Here is an 18022-nt window from a genome sequence, read left to right on the forward strand (position 1 = left end):
TCAAAACCTTTAAAATGTGTTGTGGTTATAAAATACCCCTACAGGCTTGTGTTTTGAACACATTTTGAACACCTCCCATGACAGGTGCTGTTTTGGGAGGAGGTAGAAAGTTTAGGAGATGTGGCTCAGCTGGAGATTACTTGGAGTTTATGCCTGGGGCTGTGTCTTGCCCTAGTCCCCTTCCTGTGTTTCTCCACCATTTCCTGTCCCCTGCGATGTAAATTACTTGTCTGCCGCTTGTCTGCAATGAGCTGGAGAACTCTTCAGCACACTGCTGCTATGATGCTTTGCCCACGCAGGCTGCAGCCTCTAAACTATAGGCTCAAACAAACTTCTTCTCCCATGAATTGCTTTGCTGGGGTAATCTATCACAGCAGTGCAAAAGTCACCGATACCACATGGAGCAGAAATCTGTTGTTAAGAGCGTTGAAAGGGTCTTGTCCCCAATGAAAGAGACTACCGAGGAGGCTGTGAGGTGCAGGCTTAGTCTAGTTTTTCTTTTTTTTTTTTTAATTTTAATTTATTTTGCAATACAATTCAGTTCTACATATCAGCCACGGATTCCCTTGTTCTCCCCCTCCCATCCCCCTCACCTTCCCCCCCCCCCCAATTCCCATCTACTCCAGGGCAAAGCCTTCTCCACAGCCACAGACTGAGGTCAACCTGGTAGACTCAGTCCAGGTAGGTCTAGTCCCCTCCTCCCAGGCCGAGCCAAACAATCCTGCATAGGCCCCAGGTTTCAAACAGCCAACTCATGCAATGAGCACAAGATCTGGTCCCACTGCCTGGATGCCTCCCAAACAGATCAAGCCAATCAACTGTCTCACCCATTCGGAGGGCCTGATCCAGTGGGGACCCCTCAGCCATTGGTTCATAGTTCATGTGTTTCCATTCATTTGGCTATTTGTCCCTGTGCTTTATCCAACCTTGGTCTCAACAATTCTCACTCATATAAACCCTCCTCATTCTCGCTAATTGGACTCCCAGAGATCCACCCAGGGCCTTGTCATGGATCTCTGCATCCAGATCCCTCAGTAGTTGGATGAGGTTTCTAGCACATACCACCTTACGCCTGTCAGAATGGCTAAGATCAGAAACACTGAAGACACCTTATGCTGGAGAGGATGTGGAGCTAGGGGAACTCTCCTCCACTGCTGGTGGGAATGCAAGCTTGTACAACCACTTTGGAAATCAATATGGCGCTTTCTTAGATACAGCTTAGTCTAGTCTTGAAGGCTCTCCTAGAGCAGGCTGTGAGTGGGGCATTTATTCATACTAATGTGGCTTTATTGGTTCTCAAAGGCTAATAGGGCCCAGGACACTGGGTGTCTTCCAAGCCAAGGGTGAGAACGGTGGGCCTGAAGAGAGAAAAGGGAGAGCTTGGCCAGGCTCCCTCTGTTCCATGGAAGCTTGTTATCAAGACACCAGAAAGATAGACATTGGGAGGGTTTGTGCTGAAGCTGAGCTTGAACGGGGGACTCTCTTGACACCCCCACTGCACACCAGTGAAGGACAACCTCCTGCAGTTGGTGGGTGGATGTGCTTCATGGAAGTTCACAGAGGGAAGCAATTTCTAGAGAAGTCTCCCCTGTTTGTGTTTTACAAATAAAACCCAAAGCGACAAAAGCTCCGTTTAAAGTCGACCCGGGAAGGAAGGGTTTGTGGTCCCACTGCCTGGTCCCTGGTGTGGAGAAGGGGCTCCTCAACCGGGGTTAGGGGTGTGCTGCCTCCAACTGCGGCTGAGGTGTCACTGCTGCTCTTCAGGAAAGGGAACTTGTGATATCTGTTTGGGAGGATTTACTAAGTTTGGTTTTCATGGATGTGACCAACACTGAGCCCGGTTACTGGGAACAAATGGTCCAGTGTGTGTAGAAGGTAACCTAAGGTTCACTATCCACATTCTGTCTATAGGGTCCACCACAGCTCAGCCTGATGGCAAATCCCATGTCCTTGTCACTGTGGCATAGCATTTAGCCATCATGGACTGTTATATAATTATGAGATATTATTATTATTATTATTATTATTATTTTGCTGATTGAGAGAGCATGAAATTCTAGGTCACAGAGAGGCTGTATTCTAATGTTCTTATTATTACGTTTATTTACGTACTTGTATGTGTGTTTACAGGGTGTGTGTGCATGTCCCTCAGTGTGCCTATGGAGAACAGAGGAGAGCTTTGTGGAGTCATTTCTCTCTTTCCGCCAAGCGGGTCCTGAGGATGGAACTCAGGTTGCCAGGCTTGGTGGCAGGTACCTTCTTCACCACTGAGCCATCTCACCAGCTCAAGGCTGTATTTAAAGAAAGCAACTATCCCATGCCTTTTCTCCAAGAAATGTCAACTGGTTCGGAATAAAAGAGAACTATTAACACCCTACTGTGGTTTGCACGAGAAATGTCTCCATTGGCTCATGCATTTATGTGCTTGGTCCCCAGCTGGTGGCACTGTTTGGGAACCTTCCGGAGTTGCAGCCTTAGGGGAGGAAGTACAACATGGAAGGGCAGGCCTTGAAGTTTTCTAGTCATGCCCTGCCTCCTCCTCTCTCTGAGTCCTGTGTGGGGTTAAAAGGTGAACAGTCAGCATCTTGCTTTTGTTTACATGCCTTCACTGCCATCAGGGTCTAACCCTCTGGAGCCATAAGTCAAAATGCACTCTTTCTTCTAGAAGTTGCTTTTGGTCATGGTGTTTTTATCACAGCAACAGAAAGTAATTGATACGGACTCTGAAAATTTAATTCAATAATGAGACAATGAGAATAAGTCATGAACGGGAGCGGGGAGGTCCTTACAAGTCCAAAATTCACAGACTGGATGGCTGCTGTCCTAACTCGAACAAGCCAGCCATGAGCATCTTCCCCAAACTCAGTTCTGCACTCTCGTGTTGGAAGCAGCAACAAGAGAACTATTTATGCCCCAGAAACCGGCAAATGCTTGGGGAGAGGGGGTTTCTGTTTCCCCAGGACAGTGGGCTGAAGGACATTGATTGACACTACCCAGCTAACAAATGTCACTGCAAGTTAGTATGATGTGCTTTGGGGATTTGGATCTGCTCTCTGTAGGGTGCTGACTCTGGACTCCCTGCTTTCGCTGAGATGGCTTCCATTGTAACTTCTGATACAGGGGTGGCATCAGCTGTGGCTGTGCAAGTCATTTGTCTCATGCTGTAACATCATAATCAACAGAAACAGCTGATGGGAGGAGAGGTTTAGTTTGGCCGACGGTTTCAGAGAGGTTTCGGTCCATTATGGTAGGGAAGGCATGGCCATGGGGGCTATCAGTTTGTGGCTGTTCACATGGTGTGGACCAGGGAGCAGAGAACACAGGCCAGAACCAGGGATGATTATAGTCTTTGAAGACCTGTCCCTAGGGACCTACTTCTGCTAGCCAGATTCCACCTCTTAAAGATTTCATAGCCTTCAAAATTGTACTAGAATCTGGGGACCAAGTATTCAAAATAGATGTCTTTGAGCGATATCTCAGATTCAAGCCATAACAGTGAGCAAGTGGCTAAGGTAAGAAAGATTGTCTCAAAGATCCTGGTTTTTAAGGAACAAAACCCATCTGTTTTAGTCTGCTTTGTGAAGCTCTACCAGGGATATCTGAGACGAAGCAATTTATAAAGAACACAGATTTATCGTGGTTCTAAAGATTAAGTCCTAGATAAAAAAAAGAAAACAACCCTACATCTGATGAAGGATCTTGCTACATGGTGGAAGGCAGAAGGGCAACGTAGGGTGCACGTGAAAGGGGCCCACTCGTGTGACAATTAATACATTCCCGTGACAGCAGCAGGCACCCATTAACGAAGGCTGAGCCCTCACAGCCTCATCACCACTTAGCAGTCTCCTGCCCCAACACTGGGAATTGAGTTTCCACGTTCAAATCACAGCTCCAGAGAAAGCCATCAGAAGAACCAGGTGTCTGTCCACTAGCACAGTGACGGAATGACTGCTGGGTCGAATGACTGGGTGGAAGCCGTGATTGGGACACCCTCAGGCAGGAAGGCTTCCTCTTCTTCCCCATACTCCTCTCTTCCTCCTTACTCTACCTCTCTCCTTCCATCCTTTTCTCTCTTATAAACCATTTTGGAGACAGAGTCTTGCTATGTCACTCAGGTTAGCCTCAAGATTGCAATCCTCCTGCCTCTGCCTCCTGAGTTCTGAGATTATAAGTGTGCATGGCCATATTCATCTACTATCCATATTCTCATTTCCCCCTTTCTGGATATCTGCTATGGCTTTCCTCTCTAGACAACATTTCTTGATCCTGCTTTCATTTGGACCCATCACAATGTACACAGTCTTGACCACGTTCCAGGTTAAGTACCGAAGGAGGCTAGCGAGAATTTCGGTCTCAATGATTGTGTCTTAGTGACAGCATCTGACTAACCTTGCTGGGATCAAGTGGCCATTCTTGGTTCAATCACCTGCAGTTGATGGGATGAAGTCACTTGTCATTGGTCCTCAGCAGGAATATTAGAACTAGCTCTTCTGAGAAAGATCATGGCAAGGCAGCAAGGCAAACCAACCATGGGGTCTGTTGTGTTGGTGTCCTCTGTGTGCATGGGTAGTGAAGGTGCCAGTGGGCGGTGGGTCTCCTATCTGTCAAATTCCTCTGAATATGAGAAGTGATCTCCCATGTAAAAAAATTGATGAGTATTAAAACCCCCCTAGTTCTGTTCTTAAAAAAATAACTAGAGTATTGCCTGCAACCCAACTCTCTCGTGAATGTTCACTGTTCACATATTGGCTATTCTAGGTGAAGAGAAAGAATGGTGGGAAATGGGTAGGAGAGGAGAATTAGAATTATAGCACCAAGGAAAAAATATCCAGCAGCCCTCTGTTTTAGCCAAGAACAAATTCTGCTCGTTGACTCACACAGACAACTATTTTAGATTTGTATGTGGGACTGTCCTGTTCTTTTGATCCAGGGTCCAGACACTCCACACGGGGAGCTTGTCAGGTGGTCCATATCTAGGTATCATATGTAGATCTATAGAGTCAGGATAGAATCTTCTGTTGCCAGAGTTTCTCCACCAACCCCTAGAAAGTCAAAGGGGCATTTGAGGCAGGGGAAAAAAAATGATTCGTGATCTAAGATCATGTGTCCTTGAGATGTTCCTGGTCTTAATTTAGTCTTTGATGTAATTACACTGTTTTATCAGGGTCAGGGTGCAAGGGGACCTTATCAAGGGCAGGAGGGAATCTGACCAGTTTGTTCTAACACGATGGGGGATGTGAACCGCTCAAGTCCTCGGCCTCAGGGCTGCTGTTGGCGGGTGGGGTGTGTCAAAGGCTTCAGACTGGCAGTGTTTCTGCAGCATGGGGAAGGGAAGCGATTTCTATTTGGATTTGACAATCACTTCCTGGCAAAAGCAAGAAAACTGTAAATTCCTAGTCCTCTCTTAGTACTCTGGGGACATAGTATTGCACAGTGGAGGGAGGTAGAGAGCAATGGAGGAAAGGGGAGAGTGTGCGATTTTGAATATCGTGGAGGAAAAACCGACCAGTCCTGAGGTGATTCACAGTGAATGACTAGCACGAAAGCAGGCACTTGCTCCTCTTTAAGCATGCTAGGTGAAGACTACTTAAAAGCTGAAAGAAGAGACAGATATTTTCTGAAATGAATAGTACGCATAGCGACACCAGGGAGCAACCATTTCAGCACAGAATGGCACGGAACAAGAACACAGTCTACCGCATAGAGATCGGCAGACAGGAGAAAACAAACTAACTGTTCAGGACCAGACAAAGGCTGTGCTTTGTCACATCTGATTAAGGGTTTCCATCCATGCCTTAATGAGGAAAGACTGGAAGTTACTCTAAGAACCCTGCCATGGGTTTCCTGTTGTTTAAGTTAACCCTACACAGTATCCCCTCTTATCAGTGTGGAAAAAATACCATGAGCCACGATGGATGCATGAAGCTACAGCTGGTACCACGGGCTAGGGAGATAATGTTTTTTTTTTTTCCCCTCAGCAGACATACTTACGATCAAGTTTCAAATAGAATAATTGTAACAATACATTACAACAAATGCCAGCATTATGACTCCTGTGCTTTGGAGTCATTATTGAGTAAGATAAGGATCATTTAAACACACATACTGAGATATTAGACAATTGATAGGATTACCAAGTTAGTATAAGTAACTAACAAGAGAGGAGTGTATATAGGGTACATTCTCTAGACAAAGGTCAATTTTTTTTCCTCAGCAAACAAGCTACCCCTCCAACCCCTCCAAACCCCTTGGGATCACTTTCACTTCTGGAATCATCCATTCTTTCAGCTAATATTTTTGAATCAGGATTAACCATGAGTAACTGAAACCATACTATACCATAAATGTATACCATACTATACATTTTAAAGTTACATTTATTTTACTTGTGTGCATGCGTGCGTGTGTGTGTGTGTGTGTGTGTGTGTTTATGGCACGGCATATGTGTAGAGGTCAGAGGACAAGTTGCAGAGTCAGTTCTCTCCCTCCATCATGTGGGGTCCAGGGACAGAACTTAGGTAGTCAGGCTTGGGAACAAGTACCTTTACCTTCTGAGCATCCTGATGTTCCCAGCTTATTTAGGTTTCATTCCATAGCGCACAGTCATTGAGTCACTAGCTGTCTTTGTGTTGTCCTCATGGTGCCCCGGCTTAGAGAATTTCTTCGGAGGTTCTTGCAGACTGATCTGAGAGCCAGCTGGATTTCTCTGACCTCTGCAGGCAACACTGGAGTCCCGAGCATTGGCCTTATGGAAAATGGACTTAGCCTGCAGTATTTATAGGTCTCTCTGTCTTAGATCATCACTCCAATTCTTCAAGGAGCTGTTGCTTTAGTTTCAGTTTACTGCCTGTTTCTATTGTCTGATAGGTTTTCCCTTAGCGTGTATGTGTGGTCTTCCTTAATCATTATCTATCTTATTTTTTGAGACAGGGAGTAAACATTGAACCTGGAGCTCATCAATTTGTCCAGACTGGCTTTCTAGCAACCTTCGGGGATCCTCCGGTCTTCCCCTCTCTGGTACTGTGTCTGCCCAGCTTTTTTATGTGGGTTCTGGTGGCCACACTCAGGTTCTTATGCTCATATGGCAAGCACTTAGCTGCTGGAATAATCACCCCTTCCCTATCCCCCAGCTCTTTCTCGATGAATCCAAAGATTTCAGAACACTCAACACAAGAATGAGATGGCATACAGTGCCAGAACTGAGTCCATCATGCAGTGTCTGCTCTGCGTAGAAGGAAAAGAAAAAGAAAGGGGAACAGGAAGAGAAAAGGCAGACACATGCAGGCAAAAGGGAGTTAGGCAGGTTATTACTGGGCGACTGTTTGGAACAAGGTAGGAATCATTTGTGAGGCTCAGGCACAGCAGCCTGGAGCAGGGACTGAGGACTTCTGCAGCCAGCTGTGGGCTAGCAGGGTCCTCTTTGAGATGCATCCCTTTGTGTTCCTAGATCGATTAGTCTTCTGACTTGTCTCATTCTTTCCTCACAACATCTGTTTATAGGCCCTCGGGCAGAGCAATTGCTCCGCTAACATGTGCCCTTGACAGGGACACTTTGTGACAGACATGCTCCCTTGCAACAGCTCCTGGAAACTGGTATGCCTGCCGGGCTTCCATGTGTTCAGAGACTTGACGTTTTCTTTTCTTTCTTATTTTTACATTTTTTTTTGGCATAGTGCACATGTGTGCATGAATGCATGTTTTGAATATAGAATCTCTCAATTAAATGCAGAAATTACTGACATGGCTAGTCTATTAGTTGGCTCTGGGTATCTCTGGTAGACAGTTTTAGGGCTGGAATTAAAGATGGGTCACCATACTTACATGGCATAGACATGGGTTTATAGGGCTCTGGACTCTACTCCTTATGCCTGCATGGCAGAAATTTAACCAAGGAGCTATCTTTCCAGCCTGCACACACCACACACACACACACACACACACACACACACACACACACACACACACCCTTAGAGTGGAGGACTGAGGAATGAGAAGGTAGGTGATTCTAGGCAAATTTCCCAAGGACTCTGAACTGCCACTTTCAGTTAATTGCTAGGGGCTTGACTTTGCTCCAGCTTGTAAAATTCTGAGCCACCACTGGCCCACTGGATCACTGCAGATGAGACCTTTCCCTTAGCTCTATTTTGGCATCAGTGAAGTGGAAAATTCCAGGTCATTTCCCTGTGAATCCTTTATGGGGTGTTAAAGTTTGGAAACGTCCTCCAAAGGCATGGATGCTGAAGGCATGGATGCTGAAGGCATGGATGCTGATGGTTGGTTGGGTCCCCGGCCTGTAGCACTATCAGGAGTTGGTGGAACCTTAGGAAAGGTGGGGCCTAGTGGGAGGAAGTTGGGTCATTGGGGGCATGCTCTTAAAGAGGACACTGGGACTCTGGCTTCTTTCCTTTTTTCTACTTCCTGACCACCATGAAGTGAGCAGCATTGCTCTGCCATATGCTCCTTGCCATGACAATCTACCTCATTAGAGGCCCCAAAGCAGGGACATCAACTAGCCATGAACGGACACCTCTGTAACCACGGACTACACTATTTCCTTATCTATCTGTCTGTCTATCTATCTATCTATCTATCTATCTATCTATCTATCTATCTATCTATCTATCTATCTACTTACTTGCCTATCTACCTATCTACCTATCTATCTATCTATCTATCTATCTATCTATCTATCTATCTATCTATCCATCCACCCACCCACCCACCCACCCACCCACCCACCCATCCATCCATCCATCCATCCATCTATCTATCTATCTATCTATCTATCCATCTATCTATTTATTCTGAGACAGGGTTTCCCTGTATAACAGCTCTGGCTGTTCTGGAACTCACTCTGCAGACCAGGCTGGCCTCGAACTCACAGAGATCTGCCTGCCCCTGCCTCCTGAGCGCTAAGATTAAAGACATGCACCACCACCACCTGGCCAAATCTTTCCTCTTTTAAGGTTGAGACTCTTGGGTCTTTTGGCCCAGCTATGGAAAGTGAGCATGCACACAGCCAGTGAAGTTGTAGTCTAGAGGGTAAGCACTCTTGGGAAAAGAGTCTAGACTCAATGTTCTGTGACACTGTTATAGATTCAAAAGGCAATTTCAGAGCATTTCCACTCTGGCAGTGTCTGTTACTTGTGAGGGAGCTGCAGGCTGGAAGCCTGTCTTCCTGCTCCCTTCCCAGTCTACTCTTCTCTCCTTCTCCTTGCCTTTGTTTAAGGCATCTTGTCAAGCCTGCAATCTTAGACCTTTAGGCTCCTGTGCGCACCACTCAGAAATGATTCTATGCAGATCTGGATGTCATTAATCTTGCCTTTCCTTAACAATGTGGTAAGATTGGCATTTTAGCAACCTAAGTCCTTTTTTTTCTCCCCTCTAATAGATAATTATTTTTTTTATTCACATAAAGCCTGTGTTATAGTTTGAATGCTGGGAGAATAATTTTTTTTTTTCGTTTGGAGTTTGAGGCAATTAGAGCCACAAATTAATTTCTCACATTAAGAAGAACGTTTTGTCTTCCGATCTGCACCTGCTCAGCCCCATTTCCAGTCATTTGGAGGCTGCCGTCCTAAACAGGAAGAGGAAATACACATGCAGGGACAGAGGGAATCACTAATGGCTAATCAATAACCATGCAGTGTTTCAGAGCTCTAAAGAGATGTGGCGTGGGGTCGTGAAAAACCGGGGGAACAATTAGCTGCGGTTTCGCTTGTGTGTGGGGTTACCAGGAAGATCCGAAACTTATCCTCAGCCATCAGTGCACATGTCTCAGTCACTTCAAACTGGAGAGTGAATTTGCTGTGCTCATCTCCACTCTGCCCTTCTCCAAAACCATTCCCGTCTCTGTTTGGGTGTCAACCTCTGTGCTATCATCAAAACTAGAGGCTTTCATGCTAATTTGCTCCCTCGTTCTCTGTTAGGGACAAGGGTGAGCTGCTTACCCAGCATCCATTCCTCCCTTCTCTGTTGCTCCCGACACTACCAGATTTAGCTCGAGGATGCCATTTTGAGATTGAGGCAAAAGTAAACTCTACCCATCGCCCAAGTGGTGGGTCCTGACTAGTTAAGGAGAACGAAGGTAACTCTGTCTTCTTTGCCACAGAGATTGGCTGAGGGGCCTCGTCAGTGTGTGGCCGTCTCTTATCTCTGTGGTTGCTTCAGGATGGTTGAAACAGTCTGATGACCTGGGAGAGAAAACTTCTTGCTTGTGTTGAACAAGGTGGGACATGGGGCGGGGGATCTGGACACTTTGAGTCCATTTTATTCTGTTGCTGGATCTCCAGTTACAAGGAGAAATTGGTTTTCTTTTCTGTTTTTGCTGTTTTGTGTGGAATGTTCTGGCAATCAAGTCTCCTTAGTTAATACACCCTTCCAGCCACTCACTGCATCCTATCATATATCTTAAATAAAATTCCTTGATTTCCTGGGTTGTACTAGGTAGTTCAGTACCTTAGTTACTGGACTCAGATGTGTGCGAGAGTGTGGGATATATACATGTGTATGTGTTTGTGAGTGTGGGATATATGTATGTGCATGTGTTTGTGTGTGGGGGATATATTCATGTGTATGTGTTTGTGAGTGTGGGATATATTCATGTGTATGTGTTTGTAAGTGTGGAGTTGAGAGGTCAACATGGGTTGTGTTTCTCAATCATTCCCCCCCCCCCCCGCCCCCATGCCCCCCCTTCGCCGCCCCCCCCCCCCCCCCGCCTTTTTTTTTCCCGAGACAGTTTCTCTGTGTAGCCCTAGCTGTCCTGGAACTCGATCTGTAGACCAGGCTGGCCTCAAACTCACAGAGATCCACCTGCCTCTGCCTCTTGAGTGCTGGGATTAAAGGCGTGTGCCATTCCCTACTTTTTTGAGACAGGGTATCTTACTGAGCCTGGAGCCCACTAATTGGCTAGACTGCCGATGTGCTCCAAGGATCTGTCTGTTTCTACCTCCCCAAAACTGGGATTACAGGCATGTTGCCACACCTAGTTTTTTATTGTGCATCCTGGGGATCTGAACTCAGGGCTTGTGGTTACCTGGCAAGTTCTTTACCAACTGAGCCATCTCCCTAGTTTAATTTAATTTTTAAGTGGTACTTTTAACTTTGAGAAATTTCCCAGGGATGCAGAAGCCTGCTAATCCAAAAATGAGAAAGATGACTGGTACTCACAGAGCTATGAGATATGGAGTGTGTGATAGCCCACAGAAGGGTCTTATGTGAATAAGGCCCTTGCAGGATTTGCTTCACTCTCGTTTTCAAGCCTTGTATTCTGTAACCCTTCTCACACACCCCACATGGCAGCCATGTCATGCTTCTTGCACTTTGTCAAGTTCTATATACTCTATGGCTTGGAATGTTCTTTTTTTTAAAAAAATAATTTATTTATTTTTATTTTATGTGCATTAGTGTTTTCCCTGCATGTATGTATTTATATGTGAGGGTGTTGGATACCCTAGAACTGGAGTTACAGAATGTTGTGCATTGCCATGTGGGTGCTGGGAATTGAACCCAGGTTCTCTAGAAGAGCAGCCAGTGCTCTTAACTGCTGAGCCATCTCTACAGCTCCATCTTGGTATGTTCTTAATGCCTGTATATATTCTAATTCTTTTGTTTGGAAAAAAACCTCCCATGATTCCTCCTGGAAAGACTTACTCATCATCTCAATGGAATCTCAGGATGTGTTGGTCTGCCAAACCGGGACCAATGAGGCAATACAGAGGCTTGACCGGGACCAGGGATGAGAAGAATTTGATCTTAGGCTCTTGAATAAGGTGTGTGTTGCTGGCATGCAGGTATAAAGAGGGCTCAGTAGACATCACAGATGAAAATTTTTCAGGGTCAGGTCCTGGAAGTCCAGCAGAGACCTGAGATGTCATCCAATAAGGGCCAAGTAAGTGGTACCAAGAGATGAGGAACAGAGAGCAGATTCTAAAACTCCGGTCTACAGATGTGCATAGCCTTGGGCTCACCACAGTTGTTTTTGGTTTTTTGAGAAAGGTTTCTCTGTGTAGCCCTGGCTGTCCTGGGACTTGCCCTTTAGACCAGGCTGACCTTGAACACACAGAGATCTGCCTGCCTCTGCCTCCAGAGTGTTGGGATTAATGGTGTGCACCAGCACCACCCACCAGTGGACTCACCATTGTTAATGGTGACCAGATGGAAGCTAAGAATTAAAAACAGAACTGTATCCTTGATTGGGGTCACAGAGGGACACTAAAATTCAGGCCAACCTAGCTCAGGGAATTCATCTAACCTGGGAGAGACAGGGCATCTAGGTAAACAATCAGAATTACGTAGGAGAAGAGTTTTCAGACATTTTTTTTTTTCAAAAGGAGATTGTGAGGCATTGACCCTGATTTTAGCCCTGACTCTTATGAGTCTGAGGACATGAGAATATAGGGATGGACAGGTAGGACTCTATGGGATTTGAAGAAAGGCTATAAGTAATGCTGACGTTCGCTGTGCTGGGCCTTTGTGGCCAGCATTGCACAGACTCCTGGATCTGCTTCTTCCCTCACATCTTCTTTGTCGTCTTTCTGACTGTGTTCATATTCTGCCTGTGCTCGTGTTGTTCCAGAATGTTCTTTGCACCTTGCCTTCTTGTTATGCCCCAGCTTGTCCTGGTCATCTCTAGCATTGATTAGGACATTGTACTCTTAATTCTGTCTCCAGTGTTTCTCTCCTCCCTCGACCCTGGGTGAAGTTCCACATTCCGTTTGTACTGTGGGCACCTGGTGCTCTGCTGTGGGATTCACACTTCACTGTGTTGTCATGTGTCCACCTTTCTGTCCCATGAGAGGGTGAACTCTTGGAAGCCCAGCGCTCTGGTCTTCCCAGCTTTGAAGTTAGCTGTGCTTTGCACATTGGCTAGGTTGATATTTCAATACAGTGTCGATGAGCAGATCTGGACTCAGGGCACCACTGGGGATATAGGAGACTAGAATCTATGATGTTTGATAAAGATGTCAAACGTTATCACCACTATTTAGTACAACCGAACATCTCAAAAGTCTTCAAGTTTTACTGGCCTTTTCATGTCCGTCTTGCCCTCCCCCCTCCCCAGACATAATCAATGGCGTCTTCCTTGGAACTGTCTTGGTATGCTCCGTTAGGCTTTTTTTTTAAAGGGTGGCTTTATGCAAATCACCAGCTCTGTCTCAGTAACTACCTCCTTCACTAGACAGGGAGTCTTTTAGGAGTGGGACAGACAGCATCCTCTGGGTTCTTGGAATCCCTGTCAGCACTTTCTTTCTTTTTCCTTCTTCCCTTTCTCTCCTTCTGTTTCTTCCTCTCCCTCTGGTGGTTTGCATGAGATAGTCCCTCCCCATAGCCTTGGCCATTTGAATACCTGGTCCTAAGTTGGGAGTGCTGTTTGGGAAGGCTTAGGAAGCATGACCTTGTTGGAGGAGTATGTCACTGGAGGTGGAGCTTTCAGAGTTTAAATACTCACACCGTTTCTAGTTCGTTCTTTCTACTTCATGCTTGTGGTTCAAGATGCGAGGCTCTCAGCTTCCTGCTCTCTTCATCGTGACTTTGTTCTGCCGTGATGGATTCCAACCTTCTGGAAGAGAAAGGCCAATAAAATTCTTCCTTCTGTAAGATGTCTTGGTCATGGTGTTTATCACAGAACAGGAAAGTAACTAATGCACCCTTCCCTTCCCCCACCCTCCTTCTCTCTCTCTCTCTCTCTCTCTCTCTCTCTCTCTCTCTCTCTCTTTCATGTGTGTTTGTTTGGACAGAGGGACTCACTCTAGAGTCTCTCAACACTGGCTTTAAATTCATTCTGCAGTCCAGATTAGCCTTGAACACATGGTGATTCTCCCGCTTCAGTGTTTTAAATGCTGGAACTATAGGCATAAGCCACTATGCCCAGCTTGAATCAGTGATTTTGAACATTGATATTAGTTGATTTTCAGTTTCCTGTCCTCCTTGGGGTCAATATCTTTGTGATGGTTAATCTACACTGTCAGTGTGGCTGCATTTAGAATCATCTAGGAGATGCACTGTGTCTGGGCATGTCTGCAAAGGGAGAGGTTTAACTCAGGAGGGAATTCTCACCAGGAAAATGGATGGCATCGTCCCATAGGCTGGGCTCCCAGACTGGATAAGAAGAGGAAAGCAAGCTGAATACCAGCCTTGATCTCTCTCTCATTCTGACTGTGGACATGATGTGACCAGCGCTTCATGTTCCTGATACCACACCTTCCCCGCTGTGATGCACTGTGCCCTCAAATCGTGAGACAAAAGTCAACCTTTACTTCCTTGAGGGGCTTTTGTCACAGCAGCAAGAAAAGTGACCTAATATTGCCCTCACCTGTACCCACTTCCTCTTCCTGCCAGGCTCACAGGAGGCAGTAAAGCTCCTCCATCTTCCTTTATTGCATCCCTGGACTTGAGGAGGTCTGGGGATCTGGAGCTGTCCTCAATCACAGACAGCTGGCATATCCTTGCCACGGATAGATCAAGAAGCCTCCTTGATCATGGAAGAAGAGCCCTTAGGCTCAGGCTCTGTTACTAAATAGGAAAAACAGAAACCAGTGACTAGGGTTGGCAGAAGCAGGTGAGAGGCCATGAAATAGTCTGAGAAGAGGAGAGAGCTTTCAAGCACTGAGGGAGTCCCACAAGGACTTGTTAGGGTTTGGGCTGGGCCAGAAATATCCCTGATTGGGGAAGGATTAGGAAACAACTGAGCATGAATTGGGTGGACTTATTTAGATTGTGCAAAGCCTTGTGGGAGTCCCCTCTAGAGCTGACTTTGAATCAGTTTAGCTGGAAATCGAGGTGTTTGAACTTGAAATACATAGAGTGATCCAGCTTATTGACCCTGTTTTCCCTGGCTGCTGTTCGACTGATAGCTGCTGTTCCCCCTAACACACACACACACACACACACACACACACACACACACACACACACACACACAAAGTAGGCCTGAGTTGAACACTGGTGACAGGGGAAGGAAGGCCTCATTCCCTAGGCCTCAGACATGCTGGATCCCAGAGTCTTGGCCAACATGGAATTAGGTACTGGTAGGCATCCCCCAGGATACCCTAAGTGCCTTGCCAGAAGTCATTCAGACAGACAGTCTGGAGGAGACCTTGAGTCCTGTCACTCACTGTCTAGAATCTGTTCCCATTACTACAGAGGGTATATTTATAGACAAAAGGCTCCCTGAAGGTCATACAATGGCAGCTATCCATCCCCAGGGACTGGGAGTCCATGAATAGGGCCAAGGGAGATGATCAGACCAAGAAGATGCTGAAACTTAGGGGCTGGGGAGATGGTTCCATTGGCAAAGTGCTTGCCACCCAGGCCTGAGAACCTGAGTTCAGATCTCATGAACCCATATAAAAAGCTGATACAGCACTGTGCCTATAATCTCAGCTCTGGGGAATCGGATACAGGAGGCTCCCCAAGGCTCTCTGGCCAGTCAGTCTAGCCAAGATTGGTGAATTTCAGGTTCACTGAGAGATACTGTCTTAAAAATAAGATAAAGAACAATTGAGGAGGGGCTGGAGAGACGGCTCAGCGTCATCTTGTTGCTCTTGCAGAGGACCCAGGTTTGGTTCCCAACATCCACACGGCAGTTAACAGTCTGTGACTGCAGTTACAGAAGGTCTGATCCCTCTTCTGGCCTCTGCAGGCAGGCCCTGCACACTTGTGGTACACAGATATACATGCAGGCAAAACGCCATACACATGGAATAAAAATAAATCAACCTAAAACATAGTAACAATTGAGAAAGACACTTAACATCTGCCTCTGGTTTCTGCAAATACATGGACACATATTCACATGTGCCTGCACACACATGCACACAGGCATGCGCAAATGAGCATACACACACGCATGCACAGGCTAGCTCCTTCTGGATCCAGCAGTTTCTTAGCTATACTATTGCTGTGTGCTAAGGGTGTGCTCACGACAAGCAGGCTTGGTCCTTGTGTGGTGTCGTCACCCCCCCCCCCCCCTTTTACTTCTCTCCTCCCTCCCTCTTTCTCCAGACACCGGATCTGCTGGTGCCTCGATTTTGGACTTTCCGTCTCTAGAACTGTGGGAAGTCATCTCCCCCCCCACCTCCCCACAGCCTAAGGGAAATACAGACAGAAGGAAAAAATGGCAGTGCCGCAATCTGCTGTCTCAGGTCAACTCACTGTCAGTTTACTTTATGTTCCTCTCAGTTTTCCACGGCGTCGGTAGGAACTCTAGGGGCAAAGGGCTGCCCCACGGTGAGCCTCCTAAGGCCTGCAGCTAGACTCAAGGTGAATGACAGACAAATACTTACTGATTTACTGCTTGAGGTCACCCCGATTTGCATGTGAAGACAGATAGATACCAAAATCGGGCCTTGATTTTGTCATAGCAAGTGCTAGGCACGATTTGTCTCTCCCTGGGTTCCAGTTAGGTCACCGAGGCTCCTTCTGACACTAAAGATCCATGAAGAGCCATACCCTCCCTGGCTTTTCTCCCTACTTCTCCTTTTTTTGATTGAGACAGGGTCTCCTATAGCTCAGGCTGCCCTCCAGCTTACTTTGTGGTTGAACTTTTAGTCTTCCTGCCTCTGCTTCCTGACTGCTGGGATTACTGGCACAGGCCACCATGTTGGGTTTTATGTGGTGTCACTTAGAGAGCTTTAAATGGCATGCTTTATTTCTTTCTCTTTTTTTAAAGGTAGTTTTTAGAATTACATTTATTTATTTAATAAGCGGGAGTGTGCCCCAGTGCTTGAGTGGAGGTCAGAGGACAATCGATAGGGTCCATTTTTTTCCTTCTACCATATGGGTCTTAAGGATCAAACTCAGGATCAGTTTTGGTGGCAAGTACCTTTACCCGGTGAGCCATTGCGCTGGCCCTGACACACTTCATTTCTTATTCCAGACCCAGTGTACTGAGTCTTCGTTTTGTAAAAAGAAGCCTCATTCTCTTCTTGTCTTCCACCTCTGCCTCCTTCCTTCCCTTCAAGGACAGCTGCACGTCATTCATTAACCACTTCAAATCTCCCCATGGCCTCTCTATATGTGGATTCGATAAGCTTCAAACTGGTAAGCCTCATACACGTTATTATGGTCATGAAAACATGTTGACTGATGTGCAAACTACTGGCCTGGGTTGTATTCTCTGTGGACCCACTAATATCACTACCACTTTGCTGTTCACTGGAGGCTTCAACTCGCCATTTGCCAAATGGATTCTTTTCTCCATATTCTTTATATCTCAGTCATGGCATTTGTATACTCAAAGCCCACTTCTCTTGGGCTTAATTCCCAGAACTTTTGTGACTCTGCCCTCCTGGATGGGATTTGGTCCATCTTCTGAGCCCATGCCTTCACTCTTGTTTGGTACCACTATTATTTTCTGGGTTCTGTCTTCAAGGAGTGTCCCAAAGGGATTGTGACCAGTGGGGTTGAACAATGGCCACTCAAAAGTGCCTGTTCACTCCTAACCTGGGAATAGAGTCTTGGGCTCATGTATTTGAACATTTGGTGGCACTGTTTGGGGAAGTTAAAGAACCTTTAGAGGGTGGAGACTTGTTGGAAGAAATATGCCACTGAGAGCAGCTTTGAGGGTTCACAGTCTTCCCCTACTTCCTGTTATTGTTCCCTGCTTCCTGTGTGCACAGGAAATGTGATCTCTCAGCTTCCTGCTCCTACTGTCTTACCTTTGCTGCCATTATGCCTCTGGACTGTAAGTAAAAATCAACCCCTTTCCCTTAAGTTACTTGTGGTCGTGATATTTTTCACAGCAACAGAGAAGTAACAAAAACACATCCCTTTACTCATTAGGATGGCTGCCATTTTAAAAACAAAGCCAGGTGTGGTGACACACGCCTTCAGTCCTAGCCCTTGGGAGGCAGAGGCAGGTGGATCTCTAGGGAGTTTGAGTGGTCTACAGAGTGAGTTCCAGGCAAGCATACATAGTGAGACCCTGTTTCAACAAACAAACAAACAAAAAATAAAAACCTATCCAGAAAACAGCGAGCGTAGTTAAGGTTGTAGAGAAATTATGAGCCCGGCGCACTGG

General features: G+C 46.2%; 1 long non-coding RNA gene across 1 annotated transcript in view; it reads left to right on the plus strand.

The window, feature by feature from the left end:
- Positions 1 to 18022, plus strand: part of LOC128107267 (uncharacterized) — an 80134-nt gene that overhangs the window by 27679 nt on the left and 34433 nt on the right. Inside the window, exon 2 of the long non-coding RNA XR_008217028.1 lies at positions 16880 to 17043. This is a non-coding gene — a long non-coding RNA (uncharacterized LOC128107267). The remainder of the gene's footprint in view (positions 1 to 16879; positions 17044 to 18022) is intronic.

The sequence above is a fragment of the Peromyscus californicus genome, unplaced genomic scaffold (assembly GCF_007827085.1).
Source record: "Peromyscus californicus insignis strain IS unplaced genomic scaffold, ASM782708v3 Scaffold_12__1_contigs__length_115047231, whole genome shotgun sequence".
Taxonomy (NCBI): Eukaryota; Metazoa; Chordata; class Mammalia; order Rodentia; family Cricetidae; genus Peromyscus; species Peromyscus californicus.